This window comes from Lepus europaeus, chromosome 20 (assembly GCF_033115175.1).
Source record: "Lepus europaeus isolate LE1 chromosome 20, mLepTim1.pri, whole genome shotgun sequence".
In the NCBI taxonomy this organism is placed as follows: Eukaryota; Metazoa; Chordata; class Mammalia; order Lagomorpha; family Leporidae; genus Lepus; species Lepus europaeus.
The window spans coordinates 4,078,282-4,104,497 of NC_084846.1; the positions used below are offsets into that span (position 1 = coordinate 4,078,282).

The following is a 26,216-nucleotide window of genomic DNA, read 5'->3' on the forward strand; positions in this document are numbered from 1 at the left end:
GTACCATCAAACACAGTGGCAGGTATCTTCGAACCCTCCTTGTGATTAGCCTGACTTCCTGTCAGGATGAATTAGTAACCGCCCATCTTATATTCAGTTTTGAAAAAAATAAAATAAAATGACTGAGCCTGGGTATATTTTTTCAAGATATTCTTCTGCCAGTTGGCTAAAAGTTAATTCATTTATCAAAACTACAAAAATACTTAACTCATACAAACCATGCTGCTGGATGCATTCATATAGAAAGGTATTAGATTTTTTCATAATAAAATACATGTGAAAAGAAAAATAAATAAACAAATGGCTGCAACAGCCAGGATTGGGCCAGGCCTAACCTGGGAGCCAGAGCTTCAATCCAGGTCTCCCCTATGAGTGGCAGGGGCCCATACATCTGAGCTATCACCTGTTGCCTCCCAGGGTGTACCTAACAAGAAGCTGGAATTGGAAGCAGAGAGAGGTCTCACACCCATGCACTGCAATATGAAATGCAGGAACCCCCATGGTGTCTTCATTGCTCTGCCAAACACCTGCCCTTCTACGAGCTTTTTAAAGTATTCTCCTACATCTACATGTTTTGTTTTTGTTTTTAAGAGATTGATTGATTTATTTGAAAGTCAGCATTACAGAGAGAGAGGGAAAGACAGAGAGATCTTCCATTGCTGCTTCACTCCTTAGATGACTGCAATGGCTCAGGGTTGGGCCAGGAGGAAGCCAGGAGTCAGGAACTTAATCTGGGTCCCCCATGTGGGTGGCAAGGGCCCAAGCACTTGGGCCATATTCCACTGCTTTCCCAGGCACATTAGCAGGGAGCTGGATCAGAGGTGAAGCAGCCAGGACTAGAACCAGCACCCATATGGGATGCTGGCATTGCAGGCAGCAGCTTTGCCTGCTACACCCCAGCAGCAGCCCAGCTACAGTTCTTATAAGGAGTCAGTCCAACATAACAGTAGTTCTCATTATTACAACTGAGTGACCTATGGCTATGAGATGAATACATGCAAGGAAACTTTGTGGACAAGGCAGACTAGGACTTCAGGAGCAGTTTCTCTGGGACTATTCGCTGTCCCTGAGACCATGACAGCGACAGTTGTCATCTTTAGGGGTAAAGGAATCCTTTCAAAACCGAATCCAGTGTGTAGGCTGACGCTAGAGCCACAGGAACCTCAAAACATACCATAGGGAGTCAGTGTGTGATGTCCAGAGGAAGCAGCCAGGAAGGCAGAGACATAGCAAGGACTATGGGGCACTCTCCCCTCTCTTTGTAGTTAGTTCCTCAGACAAAAGAGAGGATAGAAGACATGGAGGGGGGTACGTTTTGGTACCCACGGGTGAGCATTTGGCTTAGCAGTTAAGCCACCAGTTGGGATCCACCAGCCTGCATCCCATATCAGAGTGCCAGCTCCAGCTCCTAACTCCAGCTCCCTCTAATGCAGACCCCAGGAGTCAGCGGTGATGGCTTAAACACTTGGGTCCCTGCCATCCACATGGGAGATCAGGATGGAGTTCTTGGCTTTAGCCCCAGCTCAGTCCCAACCACTGTGGGCATTTAGAGACTGAAGTGCACATTCTCTCTCTCTCTTGTAAATAAAATTAAACACACACACACACACACAAACATTTCTGGTACCCAGGTTCCTGGTGGCCAGATGTTTCCCTGACATCTCAATGGCAGCTCGAGTTTGTGTCCATGGCGGGGCGGGGGGGGGGGGGTCCTCTAAATCCTCCCCTGGGACAAAGAACAGGTCTTGACCCAAGAAAAGCTGGGGCTTGGTTTCCTTACCCTGGGGTGATGTCCTCTACAGTCTTGTTTTCCCAGTTTCCAGTCCCATCCAGGCATCTCCAGCCACAGTGATTAACTACCATCGCTGAAGCACTGAGCTAGACACGTGCTACAAGTGGCCTTTGAACACTCCCGGGAAACGTGTATGATGAAAAAACGATGCATGGGTTTCCAAAGTTTTTTGCACCAAAATAAATCTACGGTTGAATTCCATTTTCCAGCAGTGTTTCTGAAGAGCCTGCCTACATGCACAGACACACACACACACACATCCATGCGCATGTTGTCATGTTTATTCACAAAGAGTTGTGCACTCAAAACGCACATACTCTGAGTCTCACATGTATCTGCAGACTCACATTCACACTTTAAGCTACTCACAAAGCACCCACAGACACACAGACACGCTCACACTCAGACTCCCCGCAGTCAGACTCCCCACACTCACACGCACTGGGCAGGGACTCATGTCCTAGAGCTCTGGGCTTCATCCTAGATCTGCCTCAACTCCCTTCTTAACGCCTGTTTCCCCACAGGAAAGGCAGAACACTAAATAAACAACAAAGCAGGATACGCATGACCAGTTGGTGCCACGAGGTTTAACAGGTGGGTTAGCTGTGAGTGCAGAGCAACGGTTCCCCAGCCTTGCAAGTCGCAGCTTCACTGACCTGCCCCGCCCCCACACTCACGCACCCCTGACTCCCCACCCTGTGTCTTTTCTCCTTGTCGCCGTCTCAGTACTGCCTGGTGTACGCAGCACCGCCACGGTTAATGCTGTGTCTGCCTTCACGGAATGCCAGCTCAGCAGAGGTCTTTGTGCACAGCCAGAACTCCAATGCCCAGAACACTGCTTGACACGTGGTAGCTGCTCAATAACTATTCCCTGGGCAAATAAATGTCTTCCAGGGGACTTCAGAAAGTTCACAGGAAAAAAAAAATGGAATGAAATGATAAGTTTACTTTGGGAGCAGGTATTTAGTTTAACAGTTGGGACACCTACATCCCATGGCTCCTGACTCCAGCTTCCTGCTGGAGGTGGCAGTAATGGCTCAAGTAGTTGGGTTCCTGCCACCCATGTTGGACGTTTGGGTTGCATCTTCTGCTTCCTGGCCCTGGCACTCAGCCGAGTCTCCTGTTGCAGGCCTTTGGGGAGGGAAAAAACAGTAGATGGCAGCTAAGTGTGTGTGTGTGTGTGTAGGTATGTGTGTCTCAAATAACTTCCCAAAGATAAGTTTATTTTGGTACAAAAAGATCTTGCAATTCATTCATTTTTTCCATAGCACACATTTTCCATGAAGCTTTGGAGGGCCCTTTGTATGCATGGATGTCAAGACTTTTTGCAGCAAAATACGCTTTTTAAAAATTTTATTTATTTAATTTTCTTTGAAAGGCAGAGAGACACAAAACGGGCAGAAATAGATAGAAATTTTCCATCTGCTCGTTCATTCCCCAGATGCTTTTTAACAACCTGGGCTGGGCCAGGCCAAAGCTGAGAGCAAGTCATCCCATCCAGGTCTGTCCTATGGGTGGCGGAGACCCAAGGACACTCACCTGCTGTCTCCCAGCGTGTGCAAGAGCAGGGAGCTGGATGAGGAACAGGGACTTGAATCCAGGCCCTCGGGAACAGGATGTGGGCATCCCAAACAGTATCTTAGCCACGGCAACAAAATAAGTTTATGCTTTTAGTTCTGTTTTTCCGTGAACTTTTTGGAGTACCCTCCTAAGTGCAGTAAGCATTCAGTACACAGGGGAGGGCCCATCCCGACAGAGTAGAAGGGCACAGGGGCCCTTTCAACATGAGGAAAAGGAGGACCCACACACACAGGAGGTGGAGATTCCTCCTTGTGCGGGGGTGAGAGAGGAGGGGCTTCTCCCGTCTCCTGGGGAAGGCGAGGACAGCTCTAGAACCCAGGCACAGAGGAATAGGGAAGCACCCTCTAATGTGGCTTTGCTTCTCTTTGTTTTTAATATTTATTTTTGTTTAGAAGGCACAGAGGGCCCGGCTCCACGGCTCAATAGGCTAATCCTCCACCTGCGATGCCAGCCCACCAGGTTCTAGTCCCGGTAGGGGCGCCAGATTCTGTCCTGGTTGCCCCTCTTCCAGGCCAGCTCTCTGCTGTGGCCCGGGAGTGCAGTGGGGGATGGCCCAGGTGCTTGGGCCCTGCACCCGCATGGGAGACCAGGAGAAGCACCTGGCTTCTGGCTTCGGATCAGTGCGGTGCGCCGGCTGCAGCACGCCAGCCGCGGCAGCCATTGGAGGTTGAACCAATGGCAAAGGAAGACCTTTCTCTCTCTCTCTCACTGTCCACTCTGCCTGTCAAAAAAAAAAAAAAAAAGGCACAGAGGGAGAGACAGACAGAGAGAGACAGAGAGAGAGAAAGAGATCTCTTCCATCCACTGGTTCACTTCCCAAATGGCTACAATGGCCAGGGATGAACCAGCTCAAAGCCAGGAACCTAGAACTCCATCCAGGTCTCCCATGTGAGTGCAGGAGCCCAAGTATTTGGGACATCCTCTGCTGCTTTCCCAGGTGCATTAACATGGAGCTAGATCAGAAGTGGAACAGCCAGGACTTGAACAGGCACTGATATGGGTTGCTGGTGTCACAGGCAGCAGCTTAACCCACTGCACCACAACGCCAGCCCCCTGTGTGGGTCTAATGAGACGGAGACGCTGCTCACTTGCTACCTTAGAATATGGAACCGACCAAGGTGTCCATCATCAGATGAATGGATAAAGAAAATTGGCGTCTATACACAATAGAATATTATTCAGCTATTAAAAAAAGGAATGAAATCCCATCATTTGAAGCAAAGTGGATGGAACTGGAGGGCATCACGTTGAGTGAAATAAGCTGAAGTCAGAAAGACAAATGCTGCGTGTTCTATCTTATATGTGGAGACTAAAATTAAACAAATGAACAAAAAACCTCACTGAACACAGACTATTCATTACTAGAGTCTGGGAGGGAAAGGGGGGTTTTGGTTGTTAAAAAAAATAGGGGAATCTGGTGTGGTTTATTAACTGTGTCAAAGATGTTAATAGGCAATGTTTACAGGGGAGACGCTTACTAAGCACACACAGAGCTAAACCCAGTAATCCCCTTAGGTACGTGGGAATTCTCACGAGTTTTGTTTTATAAACTTAGAACTATTCTGAAATAAAATTGATTTTAAAGAAGAAGTAGAGGCTGGCGTTGTGTCCTAGTAGTCCAAGCCTCAGCCTGCAGCGCCAGCGTCCCATTTGGGTGCCAGTTCAAATCCCGGCTGCTCCATTTCCGATCCAGCTCTCTGCTATGGCCTGGGAAAGCAGTAGAAGATGGCCCAAGTGCTTGGGCTCCTGCAGTCACGTGGAAGACCCAGAAGAATCTTCTGGCTTTGGATCCGCCCAGCTCCAGCTATTGAGGCCATTTGGGGAGTGCACCAGCAGATGGAAGACCTTTCTCTCTGTCTTTCCCTCTCTATGTCTGTAACTCTACCTCTCAAATTAATAAATAAATCTTTAAAAAAATAATAATCAGTGACCCAAGGTGACTCAGAAAACTGAAAATACTATGAGATGCAGCCCTCCCATACCTGCAGATATGAAATCTATTTCTCAAAGAGACATCTATACTCCTGTGTGCACTGAGCCTTATTCACAATAGCCAAGACACGGAAACAGGCGGAGCGTCCGCTTATGGAGGGGTGGGAAGAGAAAACGTGCAGATGCACAGTGGCATACCAGTCAGCCTCCTCAGAGGAGGAAATCCAGTCATTCCAACCAGCAGGGATGGGCCTGGAGGGCACCGTGCTAAGAAAGATAAGCGGGCACAGGGACACACACACACTGCGTGATCTCACTCCCGTGTGGAATCGAAGCACACCACACTCTTTGCAGTGGGTGTTGCTGTGCTGCCGGTTAAGCTGCTATGACACCTGCATCCCACGTCAAATCCCATCCCCACTTTGGATCCAGCTTCCTGGGCACCCTGGGAGGCAGCAGTGATGGCCCAAGTACCTGGGTTCCTGCCACCCACGTGGGAGACCTGAATGGAGTCTCCATGCTTCTGGCTTCAGCCTAACCCAGCTCTGGCTGTTGTGGGCATTTGGGTGGTGAGCCAGTGGATGGAGGACCTCTCTGTCCCTCTCCTGCCTTTCAAATAATAATAATAAATCAACTTAAAATATAAAATATTCAAACTCCCAATAGCAGAGAGTAGAATAGTGGTGGCTAGGGGCTACAGGGCAGTGGGAGAAAATAAGGAAATATTGGTCAAATGTATCAAGTTTCAGTTCTGCAGAATGAATAGGGTCTGGGGGCTTCTCACACAGCATGAAGCCCAGGTTGGGATTCTGCTGTGTACTCAGTTTGCTAAAGGAGGCAATTTTTTCTAAAGGTTTATTTATGTATTTGAGAGGCAGAGTTATAGACAGATGGAGAGACACAGAGTGAGGTCGTCTATCTGCTGGTTCACTCCCCAAATAGCTGCAATGGCCAGAGCTGGGCCAATCTGAAGCCAAGAGTCAGGAGATTCTTCCAGGTCTCCCACGTGGGTGCAGGGACCCAAGGACTTGGGCCATCTTCTGTTCCTTTCCCAGGCCATCAGCAGGGAGCTGGATTGGAAACAGAGCAGTTGGGACTCGAACCAGAGCCCATATGGGACACTGGCACTGCATGCAGTGGCTTAGCCTACTATGCTACAGCGCTAGCCCCAAAGAGTCATTCCTGCACATTGTCACCACACAGCAAAAGGTAGCCATGGGAGGCAGTGGGCGTGTTAATTACTTCACAATGTACACCCCTGTCACAGCGTGCCATGCGTGTTATGTATGAACATGTACAATTCTTACTTGTCAAGTACATCTCCATAAAGCCAGACAAAAAGTAGCCCAGGAGCAGGGAACTGGCCTAGCAGTTAGGATGCCGGTTGGGGGCCTACGTCCAACGTCAGAACGCCTGGCTTTGTCCCGGCTCCACTCCAAACTCCAGCCTCCTGCTAATGCACATCCTGGAAGGCAGGATGGCTCAAGTCACTGAGTTCCTGTCAGCCACTCAGCCTGGCTCCTGGTTGCCGCCTGCCTGGGGCTGTTGCGGGCATCTGGGGAGTGAGCCAGCAGATGGGGGCTCTGTCTGTCTGTCTCTATCTACCTGTGTGTATGTGTGCATCTCTGCCTCCCAGTTTTTGTTGTTTTTTTTTTTTTTTAAGTTCATTCATGTACCATTTACTGCAGACAACTACTATGGCCGGGTACTGGTTGGGCTGCAGAGAATAAGGGAATAAGCATAGGAGGTGACCAAGTTGCCCTGAGCGCCTATGACATTCTCACATCCCAGGAACTCCCACACAGACTGAGACGGCTGGTCACTCTCCTGGACACCAGTCTGGGTCTGGGATGAGTTTAGGCTCCTGAGGACAGCTCTGAGCTATAGAAGTGAGGGGTTCCAGGGAGCAGGGAGGTGAGGGGAAACCCTGCACGGTGGCAGTGGGATGCAGAACCCAGTGCCAGGAGTCAGAGAGGCTGGGTTAGCGGCCCAGCCCCAGGGGTGGTCACTGGGTGAAGTGGTTGAAACGCCCACATCTCACATCTGAGCGCCACTCCTCGCTCCAGCTTCCTATGAAGGCAGAAAGCAAGGGAGGGCTCAAGTAGATGGGTCCCTGTCACTCCTGTGGGAGGCCTGGATGGAGCTCCTGACTCCTGGCTGCAGCCTGGCCCAGTCCCCAGCTATTGTAGGCATTTAGGGAGTGAGCTACCAGCAGCTCCCTCGCTCTCGCTCTCGCTCTCCCTTTAAAATACGTATAAATTTTATACACAGGTGTTTTTTGTTGGTTTGTTCTTTTAAAGATTTATTTATTTGTTTGAAAAGCAGAGTTACAGAGAGGCAGAAAGAGAGGTCTTCCATCCACTGGATCACTCACCAGATTGCCGCAATGGCCAGAGCTACGCTGATCTGAAGCCAGGAGCTAGGAGGTTCTTCCAAGTCTCCCGTGTGGGTACAGGGATCCAAGGATTTGGGCCATCTTCCACTGCTTTCCCAGGCCATAGCAGAGACCTGGTTTGGAAGTGGAGCAGCCGGGACTCAAACTTGCACCCGTATGGGATGCTGGCCCTGCAGGCCTCAGCTTTACCTGCCATGCCACAGCACCAGCCCCTATACACAAGTTTTAAAGCCCAGCTCCATCCTGCCTGCCTTCCTGGGGTCCTTCCTCTTTGACTGTCTGTCCTCCGACCTGTAAAGCAGGCATGGTCATCTGGACCTCAGAGCCTGTGGTCAGCGAGAGTGTGTCCTTGCAGGAACCCCTGAGTAGTCAGGCCTTCGGGGGGGGGGGGGGGGGGCTCGTTCACCTGCTCAGACTGCTGCCCTGTGTACAGCCCAGGGCATAGCTAAGTGAGCAGAGGGAGGCGCTCAACATGAAGAACCCGGGGACACACTTTCCTTTGCCACTTCGCACCTGGGAAGAAGGCTAACCTTGTTCTTTGAGGAAGGGGTGGGTGAGCGTAGTGGGGGACCTTGCCCACGCTTCCGCAACTTTTCCAAGAGCTGAGTTGCAAGTGGCAAGAGAAACTGAAATTCTCATTGAAGCAGGGTAGAAGCCAGAGTCCCCCTTGCAGTTCTAAACACCCCCCAACACCACCGTTCACACACCTGCCCCCTGCCACATGCCTTCCCTCCACATCCTGACTGGGGCAAAGACCACTGTTCAAGGACTCGGGTAGAGGTCAGCAGTCATAGGGAGGGCCGGCGCCGCGGCTTACTAGGCTGATCCTCCGCCTGTGGCACCAGCACCCTGGGTTCTAGTCCCAGTTGGGGCACCGGATTCTGTCCCAGTTGCTCCTCTTCCAGTCCAGCTCTCTGCTGTGGCCCAGGAGGGCAGTGGAGGATGGCCCAAGTGCTTGGGCCCTGCTCCCGCATGGGAGACCAGGAGGAAGCACCTGGCTCTTGGCTTCAGATCAGCACAGCGCACTGGCCGTAGTGGCCATTTGGGGGGGTGAACCAATGGAAGGAAGACCTTTCTCTCTGTCTCTCTTTCTCTAACTCTGCCTGTCAAAAAAAGAAAAGAAAAGAAAAAGCAGTCATAGGGAAACATCTCCCATCGCTGCCACTTATGCTCAGGAGGTGGTCTCAAGACCCCCTGTGGATAGTCATGGATAGTACCAAGCCCTGTACACAGGAGGGACTTCAAACCGTCCGTGAAAAAATAGAATTAAAAGTTAAGGGTGTTAAGTGTTGTGGTGCAAGTGAGTTAAGTCACCATACATCCCATATCAGAGTACCTGGAACTGAGTCTGTCTCCCCTTCCAATCCAGCTCCCTGCTAATATGCCCAGGAAGGCAGCAGGAGATGGCTCAAGTGCTTGGGTCCCTGCCACCTATGTGGGACACCTGAGTGCAGTTCCAAGCTCCTAGATCTGGCCTGGCCCAGCCCACCTGTTGGAAGCATTTGAAGAGTGATGGACAATTCTCTCTCTCTCCCCCCTCCTTTCTCCCCGCCCTCCCTCTGTCTCTCTGCCTTTCAAATAGTTTTTAGGAAAAAACTTGGTTTTGATGCAAAAGAAATTAAAATCCATGCATCATAGGGGACTTCAAACAATTCATGGAAATGCATATACACACACACACACACAAATAAGAACAAGCTGTGTTTTTCCTATACATATGAGGATATGTGAAGAGGTTCACATGGAATTTTGGTGCAAAATATTTTGAAATCAATGCAGTTTTTTGTAATACACATTTTTCTCTTTTTAAAAAATTTGTATTTAGGGACCAGTGCTGTGGCGTAGTGGGTAGAAACTCTGCCTGCAGTGCTGGCATCCCATTTGGATGCCTGTTCTAGTCCCAGCTGCTCATTTCCCATCCAGCTCTCTGCTATGGCCTGGGAAAGCAGTAGAAGACGGCCCAAGTACATGGACCCCTGAACCTGCGTGGGAGACCTGGAGGAAACTCCTGGCTCCTGGCCTCAGATCAGCTCAGCTCTGGCCTTGCAGCATTTGGGGAGTGAACCAGTGGATGGAAAACCTCTCGCTCTCACTTCTCTCTTTCTGCTTCTGCCTCTCTCTAACTCTGCCTTTTAAATAAACAAATAGATCTTTTTTAAAAAAACTGTATATATTTGTGAGAGAGAGAGAGTTCTCATCCATAATACTCATTTCCATGAACTTTTAAAAAAAAAAACTCTTACTACATTTTTTAAAAATTCACTTAAAAGAGAGACAAAGGCAGACAGATATCCTAGTCATTGGTTCACTTCCCAAATTCCTACAACTTCTAGAGCTGAGCCAGTCAAAGCCAGGAGCCAGGGACTCCACCCGGGTCTTCCACGTGGGTGACAGCGACCCAAGGACTTGGGCCATCACTGCTGCTGCCCAGAGTGCCCACTAGCAGAAGCTGGACTCAGGAGAGAAGCCAAGACTGAAACCAGGGGCCAGCGCTGTGGCATAGTGGGTAAAGCCACTGCCTACATGCCGGGACCCCATGTGGGTACCCATTTGATTCCCAGCTGCTCCACTGCCAATCCAGCTCCCTGCTAATGCACCTGGGAAAGCAGCAGGAGATGGCCCAAGTGTTTGGGCCCCTGAACCCACATGGGAGACCTGGGAGAAGCTCCTGGCTCCTGGCTTTGGCCTGGCCTCAGCCATTGTGGCCATTTGGGGAGTGAACCGTTGGATGGAAGACCTCTCTCTGTAACTCTGCCTTTCAAATAAATAAAATAAATATTTAAAAAGAAAATTTAAATACCTGCAGAAGAGGGTCTTCAAGAAGTTCATGGAAAAATGTGTATTGTAGGGAAAAGATACACATGGAGGAACATATTATGGTTTTTTTCTATGCATACAAGGGGCTTCGAAGAAAGTTCATGGATATTGCAATTCAAAGATACCTGCTTTGAAATGTCTACTTTGTAATACTATGAATGTCTCTTTTTAAAATTCTTATTTCAGAGGCAGAGAGAGAGAGAGAGAGAAAACTCCCACCCATACTATGTATATTTCAAGAGCCATCATATGCATGGATTTCAAAGTTTCTCCAGCAGAGTAAACATCTTTTAACTCCATTTCACACAAGCTTTCCCAAGCGCCCTCCTACTTGTCTGTGATTCAGCCCATTGTATAAACGAGGCACAGTGAGAGACCGAAAACAAAGCTGATAAACGAGAGCAGTGACGTGAGTCACTAGTCAACCTGGTCCCAGAGGCAGCATGTGGGAAACTGATGTGCAGGCTCCAGCTTGGAGGTGCTGGACAAAGGCAGGGGTCGCATCCCAGGGAGGGCAGAGCTGGACAGAGCCAGACCTCAGCCTGCCGCTCACAGTGACACACAATCTGAAACCTATGGATTGTTGGCTTCTGGAATTTTCCACGTTCCCCTTTCATTATCAGGGGTACTGGAAACCTCAGGGGGCAGGGGAAGCCATGGGGAGGGGTCTCCGCTGAGCGTGCTGTGCTCCTCGTGTGTTTACAGGTGTTTGCTGAGGAGAACTGCACCAGACACTGGCAGGACAGGTGCCATCACCCGCCTCACCATCTTCCCGAGGCTCCCAGGAGCTGGGCTTCCACCCTCGCCGTGCGGCTTCACACAGAAGGCTCCACCTCCCTGGCCTCAATGTCTTCTACAAAACCTGAGGTCCAGGTGCCACCGGCTGGAGCAAGATGACGCAGAGAACACCCAGGCTCACGGTGAGCAAGCAGCACAAAGACAGGAGAGAAGGGGCCCAGGGCAGGGGGTATGCAGGTAGTCCCAGCTCTGGACTAGCTGCCTAACTATCCATCCGCCAATCTGTTGATGTAGCAGAGACAAGAGAGCACCCATCTACTGATTCACTCCCCAGGTGCCCGCAATAAACAGGCCTGGCCAGGCTGAAGCCAGGAGCTGGGAACTCCATCTAGGTGTGTTGTGTGAGTGGCAGAGGCCTAAGTCCTGGTGAGCTGTCCACCTGCCGCCTCCCGGGGTCACATCAGCAGGAAGCTCTAGTCAGGAGTGGAGCCGGGACTCGAACCCAGGTCCTCCAAGGTGAGACCAGACAGCCTTGCTGCTGCCTGCAGCTCTGGCATTTACCTTTAAAACTTCGCTCTTTGGGGAGGTGGAAACTCAGAAGTGAAGTGCCTGGCCCAAAGACACACAGCGTGTCCATCAACAGCAGACTCAGATTTCTGCCTAGGAATTAAGGGAGTTCCCAGGTATTTTACGTCAGAAATCCTAGAGGATGTCAGGGAAGCCGTTGGGAGGGCTTGGGGTGGCCGGAAGGGTTGTCCCTGGCCTTGTGGGAAGGAGGAGTGTCAGCCCAGGCCACTGGCCCTCCCTGGGCCAGGAACCCCCAGCATCCGCTCCTGAGCAGGCCACGGGGACAAAAGCAGTTAACCAGCCTGTGTCTTGGGCTCAGGACCCGCCCAAGGTGGCGGGGCTGCCATGTACAGACCCGCCCGCCATTCAGCCCATTGTGTGGCCTCGGTGACAATGGCCTCCAACCGCAAAGCTCTGGCAGCCCAGAGTCTTGATGACTCAAGACTGGGGGTCCTGGGGCACCTTCTCCAGTTCCTCGGGGCCCAGGAGGGACAAGGTGGTGGTCACGCCCACCCTGGGCTGCACACTGGCTGCCTCTCCCCACCCCTGTGCCTTGTGGCCTGTGTTTCCAGGCTAAGCCAGGAAGAGCCACAGTCCTTCCTTCCTCCTCCTCCCCCCCCCCCCCATGCCTCCTCCTCCTCCTCCTCCTCCTCCTCCAAGTAAATAAACAGAAACCCCAGCCCTGGTACAGCACGTATGCCTTTTCCACAAGTTCCAGGTTGTCTTGGGCACTGGAGGGTTTTGTCTGCCTGCACAGTCCACTTCCCCAGGCGGCATGAAACATTAGGGGGACTGGGCAGCCCTGGGCCCAAGTGTAGAGGACCTGCACCTTCCAGAGAGCCTGGTGCCCCCTCCTCAACAATGTCCACCTCCCCCAAGTGGACCCCAGCCTTTCCATGAGGCTGGGGGACTGCCTCTGGGCAGCAAGGCCCATGCTGACCCCTACCCCCACCAAGTGACCCACAGAGCAGAAAGGCCTCCCCTTGGACCCAGGGATGAACGCACCTCTTCTCTCCTTCCCAGGCTGCCTTGCTGCCTCTGCACCTCCCCGAACATCCCCCGAGGCTCAACATATACACTCACCCATACTCAGCTGCCCATGTGCACCTGGCGCTTCCTGCCCCCAGCCCCTGCCCTCCCAGCTCTCTTGCCGCGGTTGCCCTTCCACAGAACCGTGCCCGCTGAATTCCCGGCCAGCCTCTGAGCCCCTGTGCAGTTTATGCAAAGCGTGTCTCCTCACCCCCGACCCCTAGCCTTCTGTTCCTTTAGCTATTGCTCAGCCTCACACCCTGTCTTATCGGCCTTCTGTCTCGCCCACCTGTGGGGCCAGGACCTGTTCCTCTTCCCACCCACCCCACCCTTCCACCCAAGAGCTGGGCATGGAGATGTCAGTGAATACTCCCGAGGGAATGAGGGTGTGAGTGAGTCACCCAAGTCCATGCAGAAAGAGAGGCCTCCAGGGGTCACCTGGGACAGAGAGAAGAAGACCTCCGGAATGCCACCCACGGGCGCACGGGAGGCCTGAGGCACCTGTGCTATCCCGCCCTCTCCTCCTCACCTGGCCCCGGCCCAGCCCCGCTTACCTGGCCTGCAGGTGACGAGGAGGCTCACAGCCAGAACAAGCAGGTGCCCATGCCAGTGCCCCGGGTGTGCAGGCTCCTCCTGGCCCATCCTCCTGCCCTCTGGGGCTGTGTTCCTCACCCCCGGGGCGAGTCCCTGCGACTGAACCCAGCCCAGCCCGGCCCCAGCTCCAGGCAGAGCAGTGAGGACACACCTTATCAATTTCCCAAGAGGGGCAGGGCCTGCCCTAGGGGGAAGCAGTGGGTGCCACCTCTGCCGCCCAGGTCAGCCTGCATTATTCAGTGGCCGTGTGGTGACTAACACCTGCAGGCTCACACATTCCAGGAGGAGGGGGTCCGCAGACCCCTCCCTGGACAACAGCTGGCTCCATACGAATCCCTGCCCAGGCGACAGCTGGCTCCCAGGTCGGTTGCCAAACTAAGACCCCCGCAGGGACCCAGGGAGGTCGCAGTCCTAGGTACAAATCTACCCCCATTCTCCTAAGCCCCCAGCTTCTACCTGACACCCTCATCTCAGGCTGGCACCACCAGACTAGAGCTGGGTGGATCCTTCCTGGGAGAGGCCCTGCTGCCTCTGGCAGGTCTGGAACGCGTGGGAGTGCATGGAAGGCTGCATTTCCCCATGGCAGCCCCTGCCCACCCAGGGGAGCTGAGGGCTGGGCTTATACCCGCCAGGGCCCCCTCCAGAGCCCCCCATAGGCCTCCACTTGAAGCCCAGTATGGGGGCTTTAAGCCCTCACTGCCCAGCAACACCCTTCAGATGCCCTCACCGTGGCAGAAAGGGATACCAAGGGCTAGAACAGGTGAAGGGGGACTTGAGGGGTCCTGCATCCTCCTTGCAAACCCCACAACCTCCATGGGCTAATCACCCACACCTGGACATTGCAGCAGCTGCCCCAGATGTGGGTCTCCCCAACCCTGCCAGCTGCTCAGAGCAACCCTTTCTGAGGACCCTGCCCCTCCGTGGCCCCCACATTTCTCCTTGGTCCGGATTCTCAGGAGACAACACCCCATAACCATCACGTCTCCAGATGCAAAGAGATGAACTGGGTTTGTCATCTCCTATCTCCAACAGGATGCATGTGCAGGTGCCTGGGGTACAGGTGACAGCAGATTCAGACCTCAGGGTGCACAGCACAGGGCCTCACATCCCTCCCCTCCCGCCTCCTGAACCTGGAGCCAAACCCCAGGGACCCGTGGCCCCAGGCAAGCTGATCAGCAACTGCTCTACACAATTTCCTGGTAACCGACTCCAGGTCACCCTCAGCACACACACGCCTTGAGCCTCGACCAGACTCTGGGCTTGCAGCCTGTTTGAGGTGGTCTCATGAACAGGAACAGGTGATAGGGCTGGAATGCAGAGGTCGGTGGGAGAGGGGGTGGGGAATCGGGGAAGGCTTCCTGGAGGAGGAGATGTCACAATCAGCAAACTGAAGCCTGCAGGGGGCGGGGCAGGCAGTGGCAATGAAGTGTGGGAGAGTGTCACAGGGAGAAGATGGTGGTCGGAGACATCAGAGAGAAAGGAAGGAAAAGGGCAAGGATGGCCTTCATCTAAACCTGACCCCCTAGTTTTCTACCAAGGCGCTGTTCCTGTTCCTGGGGGAACAAAGACCAAGCCAGTAGGAATTCTGTGTGGTCACTGTGCTTAGTCTCCCCACTTCACAGGTGAGAAAACTGAGCCCCCTACACACACCTCTCTCTCTCTCTCTCTCTTACCCCTCCCTCCCTCCCCCCCTCCCCAGGCACGTTCAAGATCAATCACAGTGCCAGAGCTGGGCCCCAGGCCTGTGGACTCCCCATCCAGTGCTCCTCCCACATAAGCATTTCCAAGGCAGGCACAGCAGTAAGCATCCCCAAGTGTCCGTCAGTCCATGAGGACTGCCCTGCCCTTACAAGAGGCCCTGGGTCCATGCACCTGCTATGTGAGTCGGGCATGGTCTCCAGCCATCACCAAGCTAGACTTTTCACCACACAGGCAGCTGCAGTGAATGGCTCCATTGCACAGATGAGAAAGCTGAGGCCAAGGATGTGCTCAGAGTCACCTAGCTAGAACAGACAGAGGTGGGTGTAAGCTTGATGTTTCTCGCTGCTGTATCGATGCCTCCCCAGGGTACATCCTGTGACAGCAAGGGGCAGGGCACTGGGCTGGTGGCCTCCAGGGTACCAGACAATGCTGCGTGTCCCCCAAAGGTTCGTGCATTGGAAATGTAATCCCCAAATTCCTGTGTCAGTGGTATTGGGAAGTGACAAGGATGAGATGAGTTCATGTGGGTAGAAACCCCAGGATGCATCTGTGGCTTTATGAGGTGAGGAAGAGGGGCTGCAGCACAGGTTCATGTCCCAGCTGTCCCACTTCCTTCCAGTCCAGCTCCCCGCTATGGCCTGGGAAGGCAGCAGAACATGGCCCAAGTGCTTGGGCCCCTACACCCACATGGGAGACCCGGGTGCAGCTCCAGGCTCCTGGCTTCAGGCTGGTCCAGCCCCGACTGTAGCAGGCATTTAGGGAATGAACCAGTGGATGGAAGATCCCCCCCGCCCCTCCCTCCCTCCCTCCCTCTCTCTCTCTCTCTCTCTCTCTCTCTCTCATTCTATCTCTTTCTCTATTTCAAGTAGACAAAAGTAAATACATAAATAAAGATTTTCAAGAAGCAGAGGATGGGGGGAGGTCCAGGGAGAGGCCCCCAACGTAGAGGTGAAGAGAGCCCCAGAGAAGCTGTGCATCCTCTCAATCGGAATTTTCCACGCAGGAAAAAAAAAAAAAATGAAGCTGGACAGTCAGCAGGCTTAGAGGTCAAGAGGGAGTGGCAGGGATCTGCCTTCAGATCGCCATGGCAACAGCAACAACAATAACGCTGGTATCTCCAGAGCACGCAATGAATGCAGGGCATCAAGGAAACAGAAGAGCACCAGGGGGCTAAGAGCACCGGCCTTGAACCCCAGCATCCAGGAATGACCTTTGGAGCCACGCCCTTCTCAGAACTTCAACTTCGCATTCCCCGGGGGTAGCTCTGTGAGGCGGTGCTTTCACGAACCCATCTGACAGCGGGGCAAAGTGAGGCACGCGGAAGTCACCCAAGATGGCACAGCTGACCTCCGCAGGTTCGTATTCGTCATGAGTTCTCAAGGGCAGGTGGGATGAGTGAACGGGGACAGGCAGCAGGACGGTGCTCCGGGGGCTGGGGGGCACCGTCTGGGAGGTGGGGGCTAAAGGAAACGTCTGGATCTCAGGGAGGGCATCACCCCCAGGGACATGTGGCAAGGCCTGGAGATGACGCAGCTGGGGTGAGCACAGCTGCTGGCACCTCGAGGCTGGGGCCAGGGTGGAGGTTCAGTATCCTGCAGCGCACGGCACAGCCCCTCAGCCGGCCCCCCAAACACGGGTGGTGCAGGGGCTGCAGAAACCTGTCCCAGAGGAAGGGCAGGCTCTACACCCTGAGCTGCACCGCAGCCACGCCTGTGCCTTCTTCCAACAAAAGGTTCTAGAGTCAACTCCTCGGGCCGGCATCACACAGCGGGTTTTGCCTGCCATGCCGGCATCCCATATAGGATTCATGCAGGTTCTAGTCCCGGCTGCTCCATGTCTGACCCAGCTCCCTGCTAATGTGCCTGGGAAAGCAGCAGGCAATGGCCCAAGTCCTTGGGCCCCTGCACCCACGTGGGAGACCTGGGAGAAGCTCCTGGCTCCCGGCTTCAGCCTGATCCAGTTGTTGTATCCATCTGGGGAGTGAACCAGTGGACGGGAGGTCCCTCTGTTCATCTCTCTTCCTGTCTCTCCCTCTCTGTGTCACTCTGCCTCTCAAATCAATAAAGCAAACCTTAAAAAAAAAAATTAACAAATATATGCGGTTGGCAGAGTGCAGTTTTTCAGCTGAGAGGTGCATCCCTTGTCACCTTGCTCCATGCCGTTCTCTACACGTCACCTGCTCACTGCTCCCCAGCGACCTCAGTGCATTTGGAGTAAAACCCAGACCCTTGCCAGGACCTTCAAAGCCCTGGATGGGGATGTGACTCTAGCCGCCTGTCGGCCGGGCTCTCCCTGCTGTCCTCAGTGGACCCTGCACACTCGCAGGCAGGCTCCCCCAACCTTTGCACGCGCTGTGCCTCCCACCTGGCTGTCACAGCAGTTCCTGCTCGCTCCTCAGGCCCACCTCAGGGCCTTTGCACGTGCTGTTCCTTCCACCTGCCCAGGTCTCTGCTGGCTGCTTCCTGTCCCGCTCAAATCAGAGATCTGCCCTCAGCACGCACTGAACTGCGCTTGCCTCTCTGTCACTCGTCACTCCGTTGTCTTTATTCCCTCCCCAGTACCTGTCAATTTTCTGTATTTCTAATGTTTTTATTTTTTACTTTTTTACTTATTTATTTAAAAGACAGAGAGGGAGGGAGGGAGGGAGAGAGAGAGAGAAAGAAAATTCTCCCACCTGCTGGTTCACTCCCCAAATGCCCTCAAAAGCCAGAGCCAGGAACTCCATCCGGGTCTCCCGCGTGGGTGCAGGGACCCAAGTCCTAGGGCCATCGCCTGCAGCCTCCCTGGGCACTCATTTGGGGAGTGAGCCAGCAGAGGGAAGATCTTTCTCTCTCTCTCTCCTCTCTCTTTCTCTCTAACTCTGCCTTTCAAAGAAAGAATTTAATCTTAAAAAAAAAAAAGAAGCCAAGCTGGGACCTGACCTGGTACTCAAACATCCCCATGCCTCCCCCTTTCTAATTATTTTATCCATCAGGTGGCCTGCCTGACTCCCTCTACGCCTGGGGGCACAGCAAGGGCTGTGCCCACTTCAGACCTGGCCACATCCCTTCAGCGTCAGCACTGGCCCTCAAAACACTCGGCAAACAATACAAACAAAACAGAAGTCCTAGGACTTCCTCAGGGCAGTTGGTTCCGGGTACTTGGGCTACCGGGTGGGGGGAGGCGGGGGGCATGCTCAGGGAGGTGCCATCCTGCCTCCCCCTCCTTTCCAGAACCTCCCGGGTGATTCAGGACTCTGTTCACGCCCTCCTCCTCTGTCCACCCTGACATTTCACACATCACCTGCCACCCCTCCACCCTCTCCAAGTCCCACCCCCCCAACCTCTCAAAAATGTAGAAACAGCCGGCCCCGCCTCTGCTCCGGATTCTTCAGGGCCAGCTCATCACCCCAGGGTCAGGTGGGACTCTCCAGCCTGGGCCCACCCCATCTGGGACCTGCCCCATGGACGAGCTGGGCCTCACCTCCAGGCCTTTGCCTGGCTCTGCCCCACGCCAAGGCCTGCCCTCTCTCCTTCCCTACACCCCTTCACTCTCCTCCAAAGGCCTGGTTGCCCTGTGCCCCATCCTCCAGGCCTCCCTCGGACACAGCACACAGCTGCCCTCCCCGTGTCCAGAGCCCCTTTGTAACCGTCTTCCACGCCATCATAACACACCCCAGGTTGGTGAAGATCACACAGGCTACCTAGCACACAGCAGGCACGCGCTGGGCTCAGCAGTTAAGTCACCACTCGGGATGTCCACATCCTTTATCCAAGTGCCTGCTTCCAGTCCCAGCTCCCTGCTAACGCACACCCTGGGAGGCAGCAGGTGACAGCTCAAGTAGTGGGGTCCCTGCCACGTATGTGGGAGATCAGGATGGAGTTCTGGGCTTCTGGCTTTGGCCCGGCCCAGCCCTGGATATTGCAGACATTTGGGGAGTGAACCAGCAAATGGACTCACTGTCTCTCTCTCTCTCTCTCTCTCTCTCTCTCTCTCTCTCTCCAGGGACCCAAGCACTTGAGCTGCCCTCTCAGGTCTGCCTCAGCAGCAAGCCTGATTGGAAGCAGGAGAGCATGAACTTGAACCTGCATTCTGATACGCAGTGTGGACGCCCCCGAGAGGCAGCTTCGATCCCTGCAGCATACTCACAGCCCCAGTGGTGGCTCAGCACCGTCCCGTGAGCTTAGGTGGAGGTGGGAAGGTTGGGGACGAGACACGGAGGCCAACGGTTATCCTCATTGGTCTCTGGCTTTGAATTTCCTGAATGTGTTGGGTTTGGGTTTTTTTTTAGGACTTACTTATCCAGAGGGAGAGGGAGAAAGAGAGAAAGAGGAGAGGAAACGTCCATCCTCTGGTGCCTTCCCCAAATGCCCACAACAGCCAGGTCTGAGCTAAGCCAAAGCCAGGAGCCAAGAGCTCCATCCAGGTCTCTAAGTACCTAGGCCATCCTCTGCTGCCTTCCCAGGTGCACTGGCAGGAAGCTGGATTGGAAGTAGAGCAGCCAGGACTTAGACCCACACTCCAGTATGGGATGCCGGCCGGCATCACGAGTGGTGGCTTACGCTGCTCTCATGGATTTCCTGGCTTTGGATCCAGCTGGGATGGAGCCACACAGCTCGCACCACTGACCCTCAGCAGCCTCATCTGGAAAACATGTACCTCAGAGCACTGAATGAGGTGGCCAACCCTGCACGCGGGGCCAGCCCCAGCCTCCCAGAAGGCTCACTGAAGCCTATAGCACACCTTGGCAGCCGGGGCTTTCCTGGGCTGGGCTGGCCACACCGGGACACTTCCTTGCCAGCGGCTCCTGTGGACACTTGAGATTAGCAGCCCATTGTTGTGGTGTCACCCGAGCCGGCTGGCTTCCACAGGTGTGCCCAGGAGACCATGAGGACCAGCCGGGCGTGCCGTCCTAGTGGAAGCAGGGGGGACGTCCCCCCACCCCGAGGTCTCTGCGAGGGCAGGTCAGGGGGAGGTCCACGCTGACCCCTTCCTGGCCGGCTGGCAAAAACGGGACAATTGTGGGTGTCTGCGGCACCAGTTCCTGTCTATCTGCTCTGTTTTCCAGTTCAAAGGAGGAAGTGTAGCTGTCTCATTGTCACCCGCTTCCCCCACTCATTCACTCTCTCGTTTGGCAAATATTTACCGAACACCTGCCATGTGGCAATGTGTGTGCCCAGCACAAAGGATGCACACAGAGCAGTGAGGTCTAGGCCTCCTGCCTCTGCAGAAGAATGAATCTGCCCAGAACTGGGTGAGCAAGGCACAGGGGGCAGCTCCAGACAGGGCAGTCAGGGAAGGCTTCTCTGCGGAGGTGAGCTTCGAGCCAACACTGGAATGACAAGAGGGTTCCCACGCGGGGAAAGGCGCGGCAGGCCCACGGAGCAGTGTGCGCACAAGCTCTGAGGAGAGGGCGCTGTGTGGTGCCGTGCGTGAAGCGGCCCCTCGGAATGCCGGCTTTGAGCTTCTGCTCCTCTGCTTCTGACCCAGCTCCCTGCTAATGCACCTGGGAAGGCAGCAGGTGATGGCCCAAGGACCTGAGTCCCTGCCACCCACATGGGAGACCCAGATGAAATTTCCAGCTTCTGATTCCCAGCCTCAGCCCAGCCCTGGCTGTCACGGGCATTGCAGGGAATGAAACAGGGGATGCGAGGGCTCTCTCCCCACCGTCCCACCTGTCAAAATTAATTCACTAATTCAAAGTGTTTTGGGTGCAAGAAATGTTCTGAAAGCCATGCCTACTTCTGTCTGATACGCCTTTTCCACATATTTCTCAAAGACCTCATGTCCGCCCAGATTTTTTAAAAAAATTGCACCAAAATAAACAACTTTTCTTTCCATTTACTATGCACTTCTTGAAGGACCTTTGTATTTTAAAATCAGTGAAGCAGGAAGGGGCAGAGAGGGCGGGAAGAAAAAAAATGTGAAGGGGGAGGAGGAAGGGCAGAGGGGAGGAGGAGAAGAGGAAGAAAGAGCTGGAAAGAAAGACAGGGGCGAGGCACCCCTGGGACCTTGTGCCTTCCTCACACCTGCTTTGCCGGTGGGCTCCTGAAGGCAGCTTAAATGGCAGGTACTGGAGTGGGCCTGTGGCACCAGCATCCAGTATCTGAGCGCCAGTGCAAGTCCCGGCTGCTCTGATTCCTATGCAGCTCCCTGCTAATTATCCTGGGAAAGCAGCAGAGTATGACCCAAGTGCTTGGGTCCCCACCACATATGTGGGAGGCCTGGATGGAGTTCCTGGCTCCTGGCACTGACCGTCCAGGCCATTTGGGGAGTGAGCCAGCAGATGGAAGATCTCTCTCTCTCTCCCTCCCTGTATGTCACTCTACCTTTCACGTAAATATACCTTTATAAAATAAAAACAGTGGCAGGTACTGAGAGAGACACCCCACGCCAGCGCTACCCCCAGATTCAGCTGCGTACTTTGCCTGTCCCCTGTCTCATCATTACTGGGACAACTTGTTTGAGACCCATCTCCACAGAGCTGTGTGAGGCTGGGACCAATTTGGCTAAACCCCAACCCCACCCCCACCCCCGGCATTCATCACAGCCTCAACGTCCCTGAAACCAAAGGATAAACGCTCAAAGTGTGCATGCGAAGTGTTCTTAAAAATGACAGCTTTGGGGGAGGGCATCTGGCACACCAATGAAGACACCCGTTGGGGATGCCGGCATCCCGTATCAGAGCGCCTGGGTTTAAGTTCGCACTCAGCTTCCTTCCAGTGCACACACTGGGAGGCAGCAGTGTTTGAATCCCTGCCACCCACGTGGGAGACTCAGATGGAGTTCCAGCTCCTGGCTGGGTTTGGCCCAGCCCTGGCTTTTGTGGACATTCCAAGAGATAGGAAATCTGACTCTGATTCTGTCTGTCTTGCCGTGTCTGACTCTCTGTGTCTCTGTCTTGCAAATAAGTAAAATGAATTAATAATTTTTAGTAGGCAGAGCCTAGTGAAAGCCCTTGGCTCGCTGAAGGCACTGCCCTTGGAAGGGAACACTGGCTTCCTAGAGTGAGTTCTGGGGAGGGCAGGCTGTCAGTGTAAAAGCTGACCCCTGACCCCGAGTCTCTCTCGGCTTCCTGTCGGCAGACGTGGTCACTTCCTGCCGCACACACACTCTTCGCCATCTGCCACGGAGCCCTTGCAAGAGCCAGCACCACACTGTTTGGACTTGCAGCCTCCGAAACCATGAGCGAAGCGAACCTCTCTGCTCTATGCAGTTAGCCTGCCTTGGGTATTTCATTGCAGCCACAAACAGCTGACGAATACACCCTGCTGCCCCAGCAGCAGCCCACGACATCTCCTGTTCACCATGACATCTCCTGTTCACCGCGTCCCTCAACTGCATAGAGAGGCCACAGCGGACGCTCAGCCAACGCCACCTCGGCCGACACCACTCCAGTCTGTGCAGGTGCATGTCTTGACGTCCTTGGAACTACACAACAGCCAGGCAGACACGGTTGCACATCCACCCCATCCTGAAGCAATGTGTGCCTGTCCTTGTGCACGGTGTATACACGTGATGCTTACCTGCTGATTTAAAAACTAAGCTAAAAAACATAATTTCAAGAACGTCAGAAAACCAAAGACAGTAAATCAACTCAAGGTCTCGTCAGAAGATTAAAAAGACAAGGACTTACCATGCCTGGTCCTGCTGTGGGGGCCTGGCCAGCGCCTCAGCCCTGAGTGTTGGAGGTATGGTGGGGCAGGGAGCGAGCGAGGCACCTGGGGCCCGGGGCCTCCTGGGACCCATTTCTGGCCTCTGGTGCCTTTCCTCCAGGAGCTCATAGGATGGTCCGGACCCACGGGCGACATTGAGGGGACTGGGCTGGCCTCTGCTCTTCTGACTGGTCTTCTCTTCTTCAGCTGTCTCCTGGCATCCAGAGAAGAGTCACTGGTGTTCCCAGCTCTGGATGGTGGGCGTGTCCCTGGGGAGATGGGCACATCAAGGTGCAACCCCTCTGCAGAAGGCTGACACGTGGGCACATGCTGAGCACCCAGAATTCCTGGGGCTGCAACCAGGCTTCGCAGGGCTCTGGGATCTGAGTGAGTAGCTGCCCCTGGGGAGAAGAGGGAGGGAACACAGGACCAGCATTAAGGCTTGAGGAAGTTTGCAAATCCTGAGCCCCAAGTGCACTCCAGGGGGAGGCAGCCTTCTGGAAACCATCCCAGCAGGTGTCCTTGGTTACAAAAGACTTTTGCATACAATGGACAAGTCCAGTCCTAGCCAGCCCAGTTCTAGGAGCTGCAAGATTAAACATGGGAAGTGGCCCTTGTTGAGCCACCGGCAGATGCCAGCACTAGCCCTGCTTCTCCCCCAGTCTGCATAAAACTCCTGTCAGTGTTGGCAATAAATACTGCAGAGCCCCCTTGAGTTCTAATGCATGCAGGCATCGCTCGTTAAGACACAGACTGGTACGGTGGGTCCTGCCGAGACTCTTCCCACCTAACAGGCTCCCAAGCGGCGAGGCCACTCCATGGACTTTGCAGGGTTCTAAAGCATGTGGTGAGCCAGAAATAGGCGTTCAGTGACCGTGTGCTGGGTGGGTGGATAGATGGGAGGATGGGGGGAGGAAGGAAGGAAAGAAGGAAAAATGTATGTAGACAGATGAGTGGTTGGGTGGAACATTGGATGGATGGTGGATGAGTGGATATATAGATGAATGGATGGATGGATGGGTGGATACAGAGAGGGAAGGAAAGGAGGAAAGAAAGATGGGTGGGTGGGTGGCTGGATGAATGGATGGACAGATAGATGGGTGGATGGATAGACAGGTAGATGGGTAGATGAATGGACAGATAGGTGGGTAGATGGATAGATGGATGGATGGGTGGATGGATGGACAGATAGATGGGTAGATGGATGGGTGGATGGATGGACAGATAGATGGGTAGATGAATGGACAGATAGGTGGGTAGATGGATAGATGGATGGGTGGATGGATGGACAGATAGATGGGTAGATGGATAGATGGATGGATGGGTGGATGGATGGACAGATAGATGGGTAGATGAATGGACAGATAGGTGGGTAGATGGATAGATGGATGGATGGGTGGATGGATGGACAGATAGATGAGTGAATGGGGTGGATGAGTGGGTGAGTGACTGGGTGGATTCGCAGAATCTACAGGGACACCCTAAAAGCAGCATCCAAAACTAAACTCACCAGCATCTCCCCCAGCCCTGCACTTCCTCCTGCATCTCAACCCAGGCCCAGTGCTCTTCTTGTCAGATCCTTCAGCCTCGTACCTGGGGTCGCGCCAGAGTATTTACCTTCCCTCTTCCCCCGGTCACCTTATAGAAATATAATGAGAGCCATACATACCATGAGTGACAGCGTTAAAAGCTAAAACAAATGCAGTTTCTTAAAAAGATTTGTTTTATTTATTTGAAAGACAGTTACAGAGAGAGGTAGAAGCAGAGAGAGAGAGAGAGAGAGAGAGAGAGAGAGAGGTCTTCCATCCACTGGTTCACTCCCCAGAAATGGCCACAGTGGCTGGAGCTGAGCTGATTGGAAGCCAGGAGCTTCTTCCCCATCTCTCAAGTGGGTGCAAGGGCCCAAGCACTTGGGACATCTTCCACTGCTTTCCCAGGCACATCAGCAGGGAGCAGGATCCAAAGTGGACCAGCTGGGACTTGAACCAGTGCCCATATGGGAGATGCCAGCACTGTAGGCCGGGGCTTTAAGTCACTGTGCCACAGTGCTGGCCCCAACAGATGCAATTTTAATGCTGTCTCCTATTTAAATCAGTATCCAAAATATTATAATTTGGATATGTGATCAGTATTTTAAAATTATTAAAGAGATGGTATGCATACGTATCTGCATTAAATCTTTGAAATCAGGTGTATTTTGCACACTTAGTACTTTTCCATCTGGACTAGTACTTTTCCATCTGGACTAGTCATGTTTCAAGTGCTCAGTAACCACATGTGATTAGTGGTCACTGTACTAGACATGCAGATTTATTTTTTATACTATACTGTTAATATTTTTCCTCAAACTGATTTGCTTTCTCTACTTTATTTTTTTTTAATTAAACTTTTATTTAATGAATATAAATTTCCAAAGTACTACTTTCTCTACTTTAACACATGAATATTAAAAAGCAAATCTCCTGGGGTGGGTGTTTGGTGTAGCAATCAAGATGCCACTTTGGGGGCTGTGCTGTGGCACAGCAGGTTAAGCCACCACCTGCAGCACCTGCCTGTGGCACCAGCATCCCATACAGGCACTGGTTAAAGTTCCGGCTGCTCCACTTCTGAGCCCAAGTCCCTAGGCCCATGCACCCACGTGAGAGACCCAGAAGAAGCTCCTGGCTCCTAGCTTCAGCCTGGCCCAGCCCCGGTCATTGCAGCCATTTAAAGAGTAAAACAGCAGATGAAAAAATCTCTCTCAATCTCTCTCTCTCCCTCCCTCCCTCCCTCCCTCCCTCCCTCTTACAGACAGTGAGCAGAAGAGACAGAGAGAGAGATCTTCCATCCACTTGTTAACTCCCCAAATGGCCTCAACAGTCAGAGCTGATCTGATCCAAAGCCAGGAGCCAGGAGCTTCTTCCAGGTCTCCCACATGGCTGCAGGGGCCCAAGGACTTGGGCCATCTTCTGCTATTTTCTCAGGCACATTAGCAGGAGCTGGACTGGAAGAGGAGCAGCTGGGACTCTAACCAGTGCCCATATGGGATGCCGGCACCACAGGCGGAGGATTAACCTACTGTGCCCAGCACCAGCCCATAAATAAACCTAAAAAAAAGGGGGGGGGGAGTTAGGGAGGGAGGGAGGAAGGAAAGCAGGCAGGCAGACAGGCAGGCACTTGGGACACTTGTATCCCATATTTGGAGTGCCTAAATCTGAGCCCTGGCTCCAATTCCAACTCCAGCTCCTTGCTAATGCAGACCCTGGGAGGCAGCAGGTGACCGCTCAAGTGTTTGAGTCCCTGCCATACATGTGGGAGACCCAGACTGAGTCCTGAGCTGCTGGCTTTAGCCTGATTCAACCCCAGCTGTTGCAGACATTTGGGGAGTGACCCAGCAGGCAGAAAATCTCTGTCTCGGCCTCCTTGTCACTCTGCTTTCCAATAATAACTTTTTGAA

General features: G+C 53.4%; 1 long non-coding RNA gene across 1 annotated transcript; it reads left to right on the plus strand.

The window, feature by feature from the left end:
* Positions 1-11,230: 11,230 nt before the first annotated feature.
* LOC133749545 (uncharacterized) lies at positions 11,231-20,475 on the plus strand. Its single transcript, XR_009864592.1, has 3 exons — positions 11,231-11,437; positions 16,150-16,501; positions 19,131-20,475. It is a non-coding gene; the product is annotated as an uncharacterized LOC133749545 (long non-coding RNA).
* The last annotated feature ends 5,741 nt before the right edge of the window (positions 20,476-26,216 follow it).